Here is a 14,413-nt window from a genome sequence, read left to right on the forward strand (position 1 = left end):
TCAGTATTTATCCAAATAACACGAATTGGGCCCTAAGCACCAGATGCTATGCCAAGTTCTGATCAATAATCCACAAAACACAGGCTGTTGTTGTGCAGCTAGGATCCCAGGTGTTCTCCAGGCTCACTTGAGGGTCGGCTTCAAGCTCACTGTCCCCACAAGGCTGTGAAACAGCCAGTGTCCCACTTGCCCATCCTCCCTGGGAAGCCAGGCCAGCTTGGTACTACCCAACAGGCCACGGCACACAGTGTCACTTTACACCGAGCCATTTAAGGCAGGAGCAGAAAATGTTTCCATCTGACAAAGACCATATGAACTATAGAGAGGGGGAAATCAATTGGGATCACATGAGTGGAAAGGAGCTTAAATTAGGGCTTTCTGTTAGAGTGAGAAATATAAAATGTCTCCTGTCACAGGGTTCGGGAAACACAGCCAATAAAAACAATACATATTTTTTAAAAATCGTCCTTTAGTTGTAAATTTACATCCAATTAAGGGAGAAAGCTGGAGGGGAAGAATGTGTTGGAGAAGGAAAGGAACTGAGAGGCCTCCCTGAACACATCTGTCACCTCTAGGAAGAAAGCTTCAGGCCTTCACTTCACAAGGCCGGGTGATGTGCCCGCCACGCACTGAACACCCTCGGGCCTCTGAGACTCCCAGGGCACTCCCGATTTCTCTGTTATTACTCACTCAAGAAATTTTAGGAATTATATAAAAGAAAAATCACTAATAACCACTAACGCCATTAGCATTTCTGGTGCAGTTCCTCTTTCTTCCTCACTTTCTAAAAAAAAAAAAAAAAAAAAAAAACTAGGAATTATGGTATATACAGCTTACATCTTATAGGATTTGCTTAACATTTTTCAGAAATATTCTTGTGAGTCATTATAAATACATTTTGAATGTGATTTTTTTAAAAAGGCTGCTCAACAGACCATCAAATGAATGTATTCAAAAACTATTTAAATTTATTTTTAACTGATACATAAAAACAAAAATTGTACATATTTATGGGGTACCATGTGATGTTTCGATACATGTATGCATTGTGTAATGTTTAAATCAGGGCAGACATATCTATCTCCTCAAACATTTATAATTTCTTTACAATGAAAACATTCAAAATTCTTTCTTATGGCTTTTTGAAATATATAATACAAATACATTACCATTATCTACAGTCACCTGACATGCAATAGCATACTAGAACTTCTTACGTCTATCTAACTATAACTTAATGTATCCAAATTTATGTACCTAGTTTTCTACTGTTGGACATTTGGTATGCTTACAATTTTTAACTATTATAAATAATGCTGCAATGAAGACATATAAAAACTTCTTTGGTATAAATTCCAAGGAACAGGATTATGAATGAATATTTCTAGGACTCTGGATACAAACTGCCAAAAAATTGTACTAAAAATATTTCTAAGGAATGTTGCATTTTTGCAACTCCAGACATAAATGGCACTACATCTCAGCATTTTCTACATAGACCAGTTGAAATCATGCTGACAGCTGAATCAGTCCTGTGAGCTAAGAATTCCCCCACTTCTGTTCTGAAGTGTCTTCTGCTGGTTGCTGATCTACCAGCTGAAAATATTCTTCCAAGTTATCAGGCAACTCCACGGTTAACACCAAGCGTACCACAGCTTGTGTCAAGTTCATTAACACCCCACTGTTTCCTCCATCTTGCTGTAAATCAGGGGGCACAGGGGCTGAAGCTTGCTCACCTCTACATTCTCTTCTAACATCTTCTACCCTTTTTTTTGTGCAGTGCTAGTGGCTGAACCTAGGGGTGCTCTGCCACTGAATGACATTCCCAGTCCTTTACAGTTTTTATTTGAGACAGGGTCTCACTAAGTTGCTCAGACTTGCCTTGAATTTAAGATTCCCCCATCTCAGCCTCCCAAGTAGCTGGGAACACAAGTGCTTACCACTGCACTCAGCCTCAAACTGTTTTAAATTCTTCCACACTCCCCCTTCTCCTGTGTCCTTCCCTAGGAAGTCATATGTCACAAGACTTTGAAGTAAGAAGGATCTGAGACCTTGGGAAAGCTCCTCACCACCTCCCCACCACCACCCCCCTTTTTTTTTCTTTTTTGCAATCCTGGGGTTTAAACCAGGGACCCTTTACCACTGAGCTATAACTCCTGCCCGTTTTCATATTTTTGAGACAGAGTATCACTAAGTTGCCCACGCTGGCCTTGAACTTGAGATCCTCCTGCCTCAGTCTTCCCGGTTTCTGGGACTATAGGTGTGGCTCCTTACCCTCTTATGCTTCAGCTTTCTCATCCATAAAATAGGGGTAACAATACCTCCTTCTAAGAGTTACTGGAAGGCTTAAGTTAGATAATGCATGTACTTAGTAACCATGTCAGGAACCTAGAAAATACACAATAAATGATAGCTTCTTATGAAGAAAAAAAAAAATCATAATACATAACAACAAACCCACCAAAAAATTGTTTAATCCTCTACCACTGGAGGAGATTAAAGACTCACAGCTGTCTCTCTCATCTGACACTCATCCAGCCCTGGATGCCTGTGGAGAGACTCAGAACCTTCAAGTACCATGCCAAACCCCCTGAACCTCAGACCTAGGGCAAGGGAGGGCTGGCTGGTTCTGGGACAGTAGGCAGGCAGCTGGTCAGCGTGGAGTCACGGAAGCTCTGGGTCAGCTGTGCACAAAGGAGGAGTGAGAACAAGCTACAGGGAAACCAAACAGAAACAGCCAGAAAGCAGCCCAACCAGAACACGGAGAACATGCAGGAAGGTAGTTCAAGGTGCCATGGGCTCCTCCCCACAAGGAGCAAACAGGTGACTGGTACTGTCAGCACTCCCTGGCTGACCCCGGCCAAATCTGCTATTGTTCACAGATGATCCTGGAGTTGAGTCACTGCGGCATTGTCCACCCTCTCTATCAGCAGGAAGCAGCTGGACAGACCAACAGCAAGTGCAGGAAACTTTGGCCTCCACCAGATCCCCTCCCTGTTTGGGAGGCCCAGCATCCTGTCTGCCTGTCCTCCAGGGACCCCTGCCCACCCCTGATGCATCCACAATTTGAAGACAAACCCTATTGCCCATTTCCATTTGCCTGGAGAGACACAAGCTCTTTGCGTGGCATTTTGGTGACTTTCCTAGAAGGGAGGTGGGTCTCCTGGATTCCAGTAAATAGAAACCAAGATAAAAGAAAATAGGCGGTAGACAAGAAAACAATTACATTAAATTCATTTGGAAAGGACGGACCCCATAGCAAGGAGATAATCTTTTCTCTGGACTGAAAACAAGAGCAAGCTTCTGACCTCCTCACTGCCACAGTATATTGGACAGAACTGAGGTGCACAGCTCTCTGGATGTATAAATGTATATAAATTTGACCTGGCTCTCGATGCTCAGATGGAGCACCCAAAAATTCTTGCTGAGATTTAGGACCAACTCACAAAAGCAGCAGGGTGGTTCATGGGTTCACGTCAGGCAGAACCAAGCCTAGTCCTGCCTGTAACCCTCAGTAGCTGTGTCACTGATAGAGTGTAAGTGCCATCACATCTGTCAATCAAGGTTTGCAAAGTCTAGTACCTACAGGAGCCAGGTGGAAAATATAAGCTTGTGAGGCCACCTGGGTACAAGCACACATTCCCCACAAGGTATAAAGACTGAAGGACCAGGAAAGTCCACAGGCCCCACACAATGGTGGAGGCTGGGACTCATATCCAGCCAACTGTTGCTGTGGGGCAGTACAGTGTACTGTACTGTGTAGTTCAGTTTGCTTCCAACTTTCCACAGCCCAAATCCCTATTTTTGTAAAAAGAATCTTTCCAGCATTTAAATGTGGGCTCTAAAACACAGCAGCATTAGTTGGGCCAGAACAGAATGTATCAGTGACCTGGATAGGACCTAAGACCCAAGATCAGACCTAAGGGCTAAGAGACGGCGACCTAAGTTCTAAACCTTAGGCTGCTCACCTATACAATGAGAGCAAATAACAGAGCCTCATGTTGGGAGAATCAGGTAGCATTAGGCTTGTCCAGCACTTCACACGGCCTGACACACAGAAGGCACTTGATAAATGGCAACTATTAACTTGGGAGAGATGAAAGGGACTTCAGGAAGACCCACCCTAACCTTCCATTCTCCAAAAAGGAAACTTCACTCAGGGGTCCTGAACCATGATTTGCAAAAAAGCCATTGGCAAGAGCTCGGCAGGACCCAGGTCCGCTGACTCCCACCTCTCCCAGTACAGACTGGAAATATCACCTGTCACTGGGCAGGTGTTCCTCACAAGGGCTGGTCTTCCAACTGTCATGGCCAACTCCAGTTTCCCCCACACATTTTTGCCCCTCCTGCAGCATCCACGAGGTGATGGGGGCTCAGTTCATATGATCTGACTGAGTGGCTCCCGTCTCACCCCCACATTCTGATTTATACTGAGTGTGTTCTATCTCAGTCTGGGTGGAGTGGTAAAGGGCAGGCTGGGCATGAGAGTGGGCAGTGACATCAACAGGTATAAAAGATAAAGAGGAGACAGAGAAGGCCAGAAGGGACATGATTTGTGTCTGGAGCCAGAGTGTGGGCTGGGTAGCTGGGGGAGGTGAGAGTAGGTTGGGAAGAAAGGCTGTGTCCTGGGCAGGCCAAGGAACCCAGGCTTGAGCGATGCGGCCCTGCTGGCCTGCGGGTTTCTGCCTCAGGGCAGGTGTCATCAGCCCTCCCTGGGACAGGTCCTGTGGGTTAGCCAGCCAGGTTCTAAAGCACTGAGCTACATTTCCTGAGGTGAACCTGAGTACCTCAAGGTTGTGCCCTGGCTCGGCCTGGCTCCTGGCCCCAGGATTCCTGTTTGAACTTGTTCTTACTCAGAGACGTCCCACCTGGCTCCAGTAGGTACTAGACTTTGCAAACCTTGACTGACAGGATCTGGAGTTATGGCCTCAGAATTCCTCCTGTTGGTTCCAAAGCATACATTAAAGCTTACCAATTAACACCAGCTGGAAAGCAAACCTTAGCTGGAAAGAGGCAGCCAGGGAAAGGAAGAACAAATGAACCCAGGCATCACACTTCCCAAGGAAAGCAATTCAAGTCATAGGACTTTTACAGCCAAAAGGACCTTAGGGACCATCTGGTACAAACCCCTTGCGTTACAGTGAGGAGCAGGGCCCATAAAGGAGTAGACATGCCCAAGGTCACACAGCCAGTTAATGCAGACAGACACCAGACTCCCTGGCCGCTGGCTGCCAGCCTGCGCCCTCTCCAAGGCAGCACTTCCCCGTTTCATCCTTTCAACTATGAACACTTCCAATACCACAGCAAAGAATGTGTCACACACCTCCCCCCAACCCCCCCAGAAGCTCCCAGAAAATCCACACTAACAAAAGCCCAAGGTCACCACACCTTTTGGCACAGGTTTCTCTCCGGGCTCTCACTGCAGGAGGTAGCTGAAAGAAGGGAGAGAAAGGCTACAAAGAGGAGGGGCAGGCGTGCACTCCCACAGGGAGTCAGCAGGCTGATGGGAACACACACACACACACACACACACACACACACCGCGTGGTCAAGTGAGAGGATTTCACAGCAAAACACTAGGAAGGCAGAGAGTGACGGGGAGCTCCCGCAGCCTTCCAGGCCTCCAGATCAGGTCCCCTCCCCTCGGGCAAAGAACACAGACTAGGAACCGCGCAGATCTGCATACCCTAACTCCTAGCTGGCGGAGTTAATGAACTCTGAGCCTTGCCCCTCGTTTATGAAAGAGGTGCCCCGGCACCTGACACATACAAGGTAAAGCATTAACTGCTGGTTATTCGCATCAGCGAGACTTTCTGGCTGATACTTCAACGGCCCTTTGCCACTGTATAAGCATCCTAAGGACTACGCATAGCACCTTATTCAGCTTGGGGAATATTCATTGATGGACTGATTTTCTAACCAAACATCCCAGTCCCCCTTCACAGTGGGGAGTACAACCAAAATGGCTGCCTTAGCTCCAGGTAACCCCAGGGCAGTGCTGAGCTCCACTTTCATCTGACCCAGGGTTCTCACCGACAGGATGACCAGTTCCCCAGGCCCTCAGCTCACAACTCCCCCATGCTGCCCATCCAAGTTCTGCCTGGCTTTGTAACCTGCCTGCCATGCTTATTAGTAGATGTCACCTGACCCTATTCAAGTTTTTGGAGGAGTCAGGAGGAAAGGAGGAGGGAAGCGGGTGGTAAATGTTTTCTATGGGTTACAGATGAGGAAACTGAAGCAGGGAAATAAGGCCATCCGCTGCCAGCCGGTAATCAGCCTAAGGCTGGTTCTCACACAGTGCCTGGGTGGCGATTCGCTGGCCGAGGTGATCTAAGAGGGCTAAGGAATCTAAGGGCTGCAGATGCAGCAGGGCAGAGCCCACACAGAAGCTTTCCCGTGTTTGTTAATAAGTTCCCTAAAAAAAAAAAAGGCAGAGGAAGGTAGTCCAATAGGAAAGCCAGATGATCCTCCTCCTCCTCCTCCTCCTCCTCCTCCTCCTCCTCCTCATTACCACCAACTGACAGCTACATAGTGTTTTCCCTATGCCAGGCCAGGTCCAGATGCTTCACAAACTCACCCAATAATATATGAATACCCTGTGAAATAAGTTCTTTACTATCCCCACTTTATAGATAAGAAAAGGGTCCAGGTGCAGTGGCACATGCCTATAATCCCAGTGGCTAGGGAGGTAGAGGCAGGAAGAACTCGAGTTCAAAGCCAGACTCAGCAAAAGTGAGGTGCTAAGCAACTCAGTGAGACCCTGTCTCTAAATAAAATACAAAATAGGGCTGGGGATGTGGCTCAGTGGTTGAGTGCCCCTGAGTTCAATCCCTGGTACCAAAAAAAAAAAAAAAAAAAAGGGTCTTATCTAATTTGCCCAAGGTCGCATGACTGGGGAATGGCAGAGTCAGGATCTCGACCAGGTGTGTGGTATTGACCACTGTCCTATGCTGCCTCACGCCATACAAGCCTCCTCCACCTCCGGGCCACCCTCCTGTCTTCCCAAGTCATGAGACCACAGCCTGCAGACAAACTCTCAGGCCTATAGGCTCTGGAACCTGAGGCAACTGCCTCCCAAGGTGCTTCCTCCAACTGCAGGCATCTGGCCAGCAGGTGCTGGGGTTAGGGAGGCAGACAAATGCTGCTGGCCTTGGGCTCCAGGCAGCAATGAGGACAGCAGGAGGTCACCAGGCCCCAATCAAAGGGGATACTCTGTTCCCACTGACTCAGAGTCCCAGAAGAACAGATGGACAGGGGAATTTCTGAATGAGTAACTAACCACAGAAGAATAAAGTCATGTAAATCATCCCAGAACACAGTTAAAATAACATTAGGCATGGGTTTTCAAAAGCTGGCCCGAGGAGGTAGGAAATGCCCTAAACTGTGCTCCTCCGCTGTGGCCTGCCGCAGGGAAGTGCTGCGCCTGGTGTGGGTTTCTGGACTCTTCCTGGTTATAAAACTACAAGGTTTTTACCCCATGGGCAGCAGATGAGGGATTGCTAAACACACTTGGATTTCTCCCACCAACAGGAGAGAGGCCCTAGGACACAAAACCAGACAAATGATCAAACCGATTCCTCTTGTTCTGTTTCTGTTAAAGTGCTTTTATTAATGGGCTGCTTGTCACGATCTCCCTCCAGCAGCTTATGAAACGGAGCCCAAGAAAACATAACAACAGCTCTGCCCCATCAGGATGGGAAGTGACAGTGGGGAAAACTCAAAGCCCTTCCAGCGGGGTGAGCTGTGTTTGCAACGCACATCAGGAAGGCGGGCTGGGCAGCCCCCACTCCCCTGACTGAGCTTGGAAATGGGAGGAGTGAGACATTGGACAGCCTTAGCTGGTATTTTTGTCATAATTCAGAACAAAGTTCTTTCCTGCTCACACAATTTTCATCCTGCTAGTAAAGTGAAGGTTTGTCACCCCAAAGGCTTACAACTCATCCTGGCACTTGGTGTGCATATACCACCATCAGGATGTCATCCCACCCCTCAAAGCCACCTCTAGGTCAAGGCCAGGAACAACCAAGAACAAACTGGAGCTTGTCCAAAGGTGGCAACAGGATCGACAGGTCTAGAAATGAAGTTATCTAAGAGACAGCTGAGGGAACTGGAGAGGAGGCGGGTGGGGAACTGTTGTCAAATGCTCGCAGGGTTGTCATGTGCACCAGGGGGCCGGCTGGCTCTCCCAGGCCCTGCTGGAGAGGCATAGCCAAAGAAAGCATGGCTCCAAAAGGAAGAGCCGAAAACCAGAGGTGCCCGGCAACAGGGGGCAGTTCCCACCAGCAGCAGTGTCCCAGTGGAGCCTGGCTCCAGAATGGAACCCAGTACCAGGGACAAAGAGAGAAGATGAGCTAGAGGACCCTTACTCCTCTGAGTCTGTCTCAAGCCCTGAGGAGCTGGGGACTGCAGGGAGTAGGGTTGTCTATCGCTCTTCAGTATTACCACTTACTAAGCGCTTACCAGGAGCTGGCATTATGCTCAGCCCTGCACAGCCATAAGCCAGCCATAAGCCAGCCAAACAGGTACACATCTGTCACATGTAAGTACCCCAAAATTCCTGTTGGACAAATAGAGAAGCAGATTGCCAATATCAAGCCACAGAGCTGGTTTATGAACCCAAATTAGAGCCACCAGGACCTGCATCCTGATCTACTGTACCTCACTGGGGCTACTGCCTGGGTCCTCAGAGACCTGTTAAGATGTTGGCTTGCAACTAGGTGTAGTGGCGTGTGCCAGTAGTCCCAGCTACTGGGGAGGATCACGAGCCCAGGAGTTTGAGACCAGCCTGGGTTAAACATACAGAGATCCCATCTCAATATACTAAGAAGAAGAAGAAAGAAAGAACTGACTGTAACCAAATGCAACGAGGACATCAATAGCAGAAAACAAATTTTGTTTTCCAAATATACCCTAATAAATATGCATTATTTTTAGGAAAGAAAATAGCAAAACTTTTATCTAAATAGTCATGTTCAATCAGAAATGTGTCCATTTAAGAACTGGTTGACCAATCAAAAAGACAGTGAAAAGGGTTACTCAAAAAATAAAAGTAGCTGGGTCAAATTCCATTCCATTCCCAATTTTCTGAGGAATCTCCATACTACTTTCCATAGTAGTTTCACTAATTTGCAGTCCCACCAACAATGTATGAGTGTACCTTTTTCACCACATCCTCACCAACATTTATTGTTGCCTGTATTCTTGATGATTGCCATTCTGACTGGAGTGAGATGAAATCTTAGAGTAGTTTTGATTTGCATTTCTCTAATTGCTAGAGATGTTGAACACTTTTGCATATATTTGTTAAAATCAGCTTACTATAGTGACACAGCCACATGAATGTTTACAGTAGCTCGATTCACAATAGCTAGACTATGGAACCAATTGAGGTGTCCCTCAATAGATGAATGGATAAAGAAAATGTGGTATATATACTCAATGGAATATTACTCAGCTTTAAAGAAAAGTAAAATTATGAAATTTGCCAGTAAATGGTTGGAGTTGGAGAATATCATGCTAAGTGAAATAAGCCAATCCCACAAAACCAAAGGCTGAATGTTTTCTCAAATATGAGGATGCTAATTCACAATAAGGCGGGGGGCACTAGGGAAGAATAGTGTTACCTTAGATTAGATAGAGGGAAGTGATGGAAGGGGAGAGGAGGGGATGTGGGGATAGGAAAGATAGTAGAATGAAACAGACATTATTACTGTATGTATATATGTGACTGCATGACCAACATGATTCTGCAACATGTACACTCAGAAAAATGATAAATTATCCCATCTATGTGTGTTACATCAAAGTGCATAAATGCATTCTACTGTCATGTATAACCAATGAAAACAAATAAAAAGATTAAAAAATACCCAGTGCCACAAAAAAATGAAAATTATAAATATAAGTCAAAAGATGGCAACAATTCAAAGATCAGTCAACCAGTAAATGAATGGCATAAACAATAATGTGGTATATCCATTCAATCGAACACTATTTGTCCTTAAGAAGGAAAGAAATTCTGATGATACATTCTACAACATAGATGAAAATTCTGAAAACATTATGATAAGTGAAAAATCAGTCACAAAAGACCACATCTTGCAGGACCCCACAGATACAAAATGTCCAAAAGAGGAATATCTATAGAGACAGAGAGTAGTACACTGATGGTTATCTAGGGCTAGGATGGAAAGACAAATTGAGGAGAGGACAGAGTGACTGCTAATAGGATTTCTTTTGGTGGTGATGAAAGCGTTCTCAAGTCAACAGTGATGATGCTCACAAAACTGAGAATATGCTAAAAACCACTGAATTGTATGCTTTAAATGGGCTGATTTTATGGTAGTGAATTACACCTCAATAAAGTGAACCAGTTGGCCTTCTTCATTAATTTTAACAGATTACAGGGAATCTGATAAAGGGCAAAAATTACGGAGTTAATTAGGGGAAGCAGCAGCTCACTACTTCTTGCCAGTGTCACTCAACAAATATTTATTAAAAACATGTTATAAGCCATGCACTGCCTCACCTCAGGGGTCAGCAGTCATGCGCCAAATCCAACCCGCTGCCAATTTTCATATGGCCTGCAAGCCAAGAATGATGTTTATATTTTACAAGACTAAAAAAAAAAACCAGAATAATATTTTATGGCATGTGGAAATTATATGAAATTCAAATTTCAATGTCCATAAATAAATATTACTGGAACTCAGCCATGCTTATTCATCTGTGTATTCTCTATGGCCACTTACTTTTGTGCTCCAAGGGCAGCGCTGAGGAACGGCAACAGAGCCCATATGGTCTGCCAAGCCTAAGATATTTACAATTGGGTCCTTTGCAGACAAAATTTGCCAACCTCTGCGCTAGAGATTAGAGTGTAGCAGAGGGGAAGAGTGAGGAGGAACAGTAGGGTCTCTGTCCTCAAGGAGTTAATGACCAGCGAGGAAGACGATGGGGGCCTGAGGACCACACAGTGAGGGTACATCAATGGAGACAAATGTGGCCATGCAGGAAAAATCCTCCAGCCTCTGAGTGCACCAAACAAGACCTGGGCACCAGAAGGAGTGGGAGGGAGCCACATTTTCAAAGGCCCTGAGGAGGGAGAGAAGTGGCCCACCCAAGAGCCACAAGAAGGCCACCAAGGCCTTCACACAAAGCTTTCACAGCAGCTGGCACTCATTCCCTGGCCAGGCTAAGGTCCGGGAGAATGTAGCAGGGGGCTGAGAGCCACCTGAAAGTTTGTACAACCCTATGCCAGGTGACCTGGGAAGATAGAAGGTGGGCGAATTTATCAACTGAAAAATATGTATTGATTACCCAACAAAGTGTCCATCCCTTTCTTTATCCAGTTCATACACGACACAAAATAAGAAAAAGATGCAACCTTTGGCCAGGCACAGTGACACATGCCTATAATCCCAGAGGCTTGGCAGGAGACTCAGGCAGGAGGATCACGAATTCAAAGTCAGCCTCAGCAACAGTGAGGCGCTAAACAACTCAGTGAGACCCTGACTCTAAATAAAATATAATATAGGGCTGGGGGTGTGGCTCAGTAGCCAAGTGCCCTGAGTTCAATACTTGGTACCAAAAAAAAAAAAAAAAAAAAAATGCAAACTTCGGACTTCAAAAAGGAAACAGTAACTTAAAAATACAACCCCAAGTTCTCACAATGGTCTCACACCCCAGCTAGACTTGGGTCCTGCGACTCAAACATAAGTGCATTTGCCATTGCCAAGGCCTAGAATGTGATTCCCCAGAGTGTCTTCCAAAGGCCCACGTGTTAGAGGCTTGGTCCTCAGTCTGCGGCACTACTGGAGACACAATGACCTCCAGGAAGTAGGAACCCAGTGGAAGGAAGCTGGATCACTGGGGGCATGCCTTTGAGATCTATCTATCTATCTATCTCTTCCCCCCCCCCCTGCTTTTCCAGCCATCATGAGTAGAGCAGCTTTTGTTCCACAAAGTGTTCCCCACCATGATGTGCAGCCTCACTACAGGCCCAAAAGCAAGGGAACCAATAGACCACAGACTGAAACCTCTGAAATCATGAGCCAAAGTCAACCTTATTAGTTGATTTATCTCAGGTATATTGACAGTGACGGAAAGCTAACGCACCAGATACCCCCAGGACTGTTTCCTCCATCTCTAGAGGTCTCCATCAGGTGTAATTTACTGGGGGAAGCACCCCTCCCACCACATACTCTTTCCATCATGCTCCTGCATGCCCTACGCCCTGCCCTGCCCCATCACACTTGCCTCCATCTGATGGACATGTACCTCCTTTTTCCTTGACTCTTTTACTGGAATATAAATTTAATATATAATATTAATAGTAGAAGCTTCATTTTGCTCACTGCTGTATTCTCAGCATGACCTGACACAGAGTCATCTCTCGATAAATATTCATAGAATAAATGCAAACACAAAACACCTAAAGAAAGGTAAAGGCTAAATATCCTTGGTTTGCAACCTTGAACAAGTTACTTCCTGCTCAAACCCCTCATCTGTGAACAAATATAATGAAAGTGCCTACTTTGTGGGTAAAAAGGTAAGGAACACAGATTATTGTTATTATCATCTTCTTGTGTTGTGTGGGTCTTCCACATCTACAGGTTTTGCATCTGAGGATTCAACCAATAATGAACCAAAACTAGTCAGAAAAAAAAGAAAGATCGTGTCTGTACTGAGCATATGCAGACATTTTTCTTGTCATTAGTCCCTAGACAATATAATATTGCAATTATTTATATTGTATCAGGTACTCTAGGAAATCTAGGGATGATTAAAGTATACAGGAGTATGTGCACAGGCCCTTATATAAGGGACTAGAGCACCCATGGATTTGGTATCTGCAGAGGTTCTGGAAACAATCCCCACAGATGCTATGAGATGACAGTGTATATCTCATTTAATTCTCATAAAGACCTATAAAATAACTTTTATTACAAATTCCTTGTAGACAGTTTCTTCAGATAAGGAAACTGAAGCTAAGAGATCCTTGGTAAGTTATCCAAAGTCAAACAAGAAGTAAATGACAGAATTAAAAACCCAACTCAGCAATATCAGACCTCAGGGTCCATGCTCCTTCCTCTATATCCAGCTGCAAAATAAAGTTGTCCAATGAAGCTGGAGAAAGGGGGCCAGCATCTATTGGAGCAATCAGCATGTTCATGAAGGAGTGGGATTTCAGAGTGGGTTCTAAAGGAGTAAGAGATTCTAATGAAGGGCTAGGGCTGTAGCTCAGTGGTAGAGCACTTGCCTAGCATGGGTGAGGCACTGGGTTCAATCCTGGGCCCCACATTAAAAAAATGAATAAAATAAAAATATAAAAAAATACATTTTAATAACAACAAAGAAAGGATTCTGATGAGCAGAGAATGCAAGAAAGTCATCCTAGGCCCAAGAAAGTGGAGATGGGGCAGGTTTTTCCACAGAAGCCAACATTATCACGACACCAACAAACAAGGACAATAGCAGACGCCTGAGGAGCATCTGATCCAACCATTCATTTTACAGAGCAAGAAACTAGGGTGTAAGGTGACAGAGGAACTGTGAAAGGCTGTACAAGGAGTAACTTATGCCTGTGTTGATGCTTTATTTTTATTCATTTCATTCTTTATACAAATTACAAGCAATTGGACTGGGGATATAGCTCAGTGGTAAGGTACCTGACCCCCAGCAACGACAACAACAACAACAAAAAAAAAATAGCAATAACACATATGTACTATAGCCAGAGAAAACAAGCCAGGATGAGGATAAGGTTAATAGTGTCCCCACCACTAGTCAGAAACGATGTCCAACAGTCTCATATTTAACAGGTTCAGAGTTACATAAGCCACCGGCCTGCATCCAAGGGCAGAGTTTGAACCTCCTTGAAGTGTACTTGTATTGACATTTTTGTTTCCAAATCTGTTTGTGATTCATTCATTTGTTCGTTCCCTCATTCTGCCAGCAATTACTGGGACCTTGGATAGAACCTGCCCAGTTCCAGGCATGGGGATCCTTGTAATGCACATACATAGCTAAATCAGCTTTCATTCCTTGCCCACAAAGGCTGATGAAAACCATCCAGTGGTCTATTAAAAACAACAAGTGAGGACAACTAAATGCCCCAAGTATGTTCTGGCCAACGCTGGTCTCTGAGAGAACGCACGTGAGAGAGCTCTGCTCCCACCCAACACCTCACAAAGTTGAGAGCAAAGAGACTTTTTAAGGCAAAAACCCATGATTTAAAAAAAAAAAAAAAAAAAAACACTAGTATGGCAATTTGTAAATCAATGGATGTGTAACTGATGTGATTCTGCAATCTGTGTATGGGGTGAAGGTGGGAGTTCCTAACCCACTTGAATCAAAGTGTCGAATATGATATGTCAAGAAATTTGTAATGTTTTGAACAACCCACAATAAAAAA

The 14,413-nt window shown here is 45.1% G+C and overlaps 1 protein-coding gene across 3 annotated transcripts in view; it reads right to left on the minus strand.

Moving 5' to 3' along the window:
• The window catches only part of Tspan9 (tetraspanin 9), a 192,534-nt gene that overhangs the window by 155,439 nt on the left and 22,682 nt on the right, over nucleotides 1-14,413 (minus strand). The window contains exon 1 of one of the 3 annotated variants that reach the window (XM_048787686.1): nucleotides 5,389-5,412. The exons of the other annotated variants lie outside the window; for them this stretch is intronic. The gene's annotated coding sequence lies outside the window, so the exon portion shown is untranslated. Of the gene's footprint in view, nucleotides 1-5,388; nucleotides 5,413-14,413 lie in introns of those variants that run through there. 3 annotated transcript variants of the gene reach the window in all.

The sequence above is a fragment of the Marmota marmota genome, unplaced genomic scaffold (assembly GCF_001458135.2).
Source record: "Marmota marmota marmota unplaced genomic scaffold, marMar, whole genome shotgun sequence".
Taxonomy (NCBI): Eukaryota; Metazoa; Chordata; class Mammalia; order Rodentia; family Sciuridae; genus Marmota; species Marmota marmota.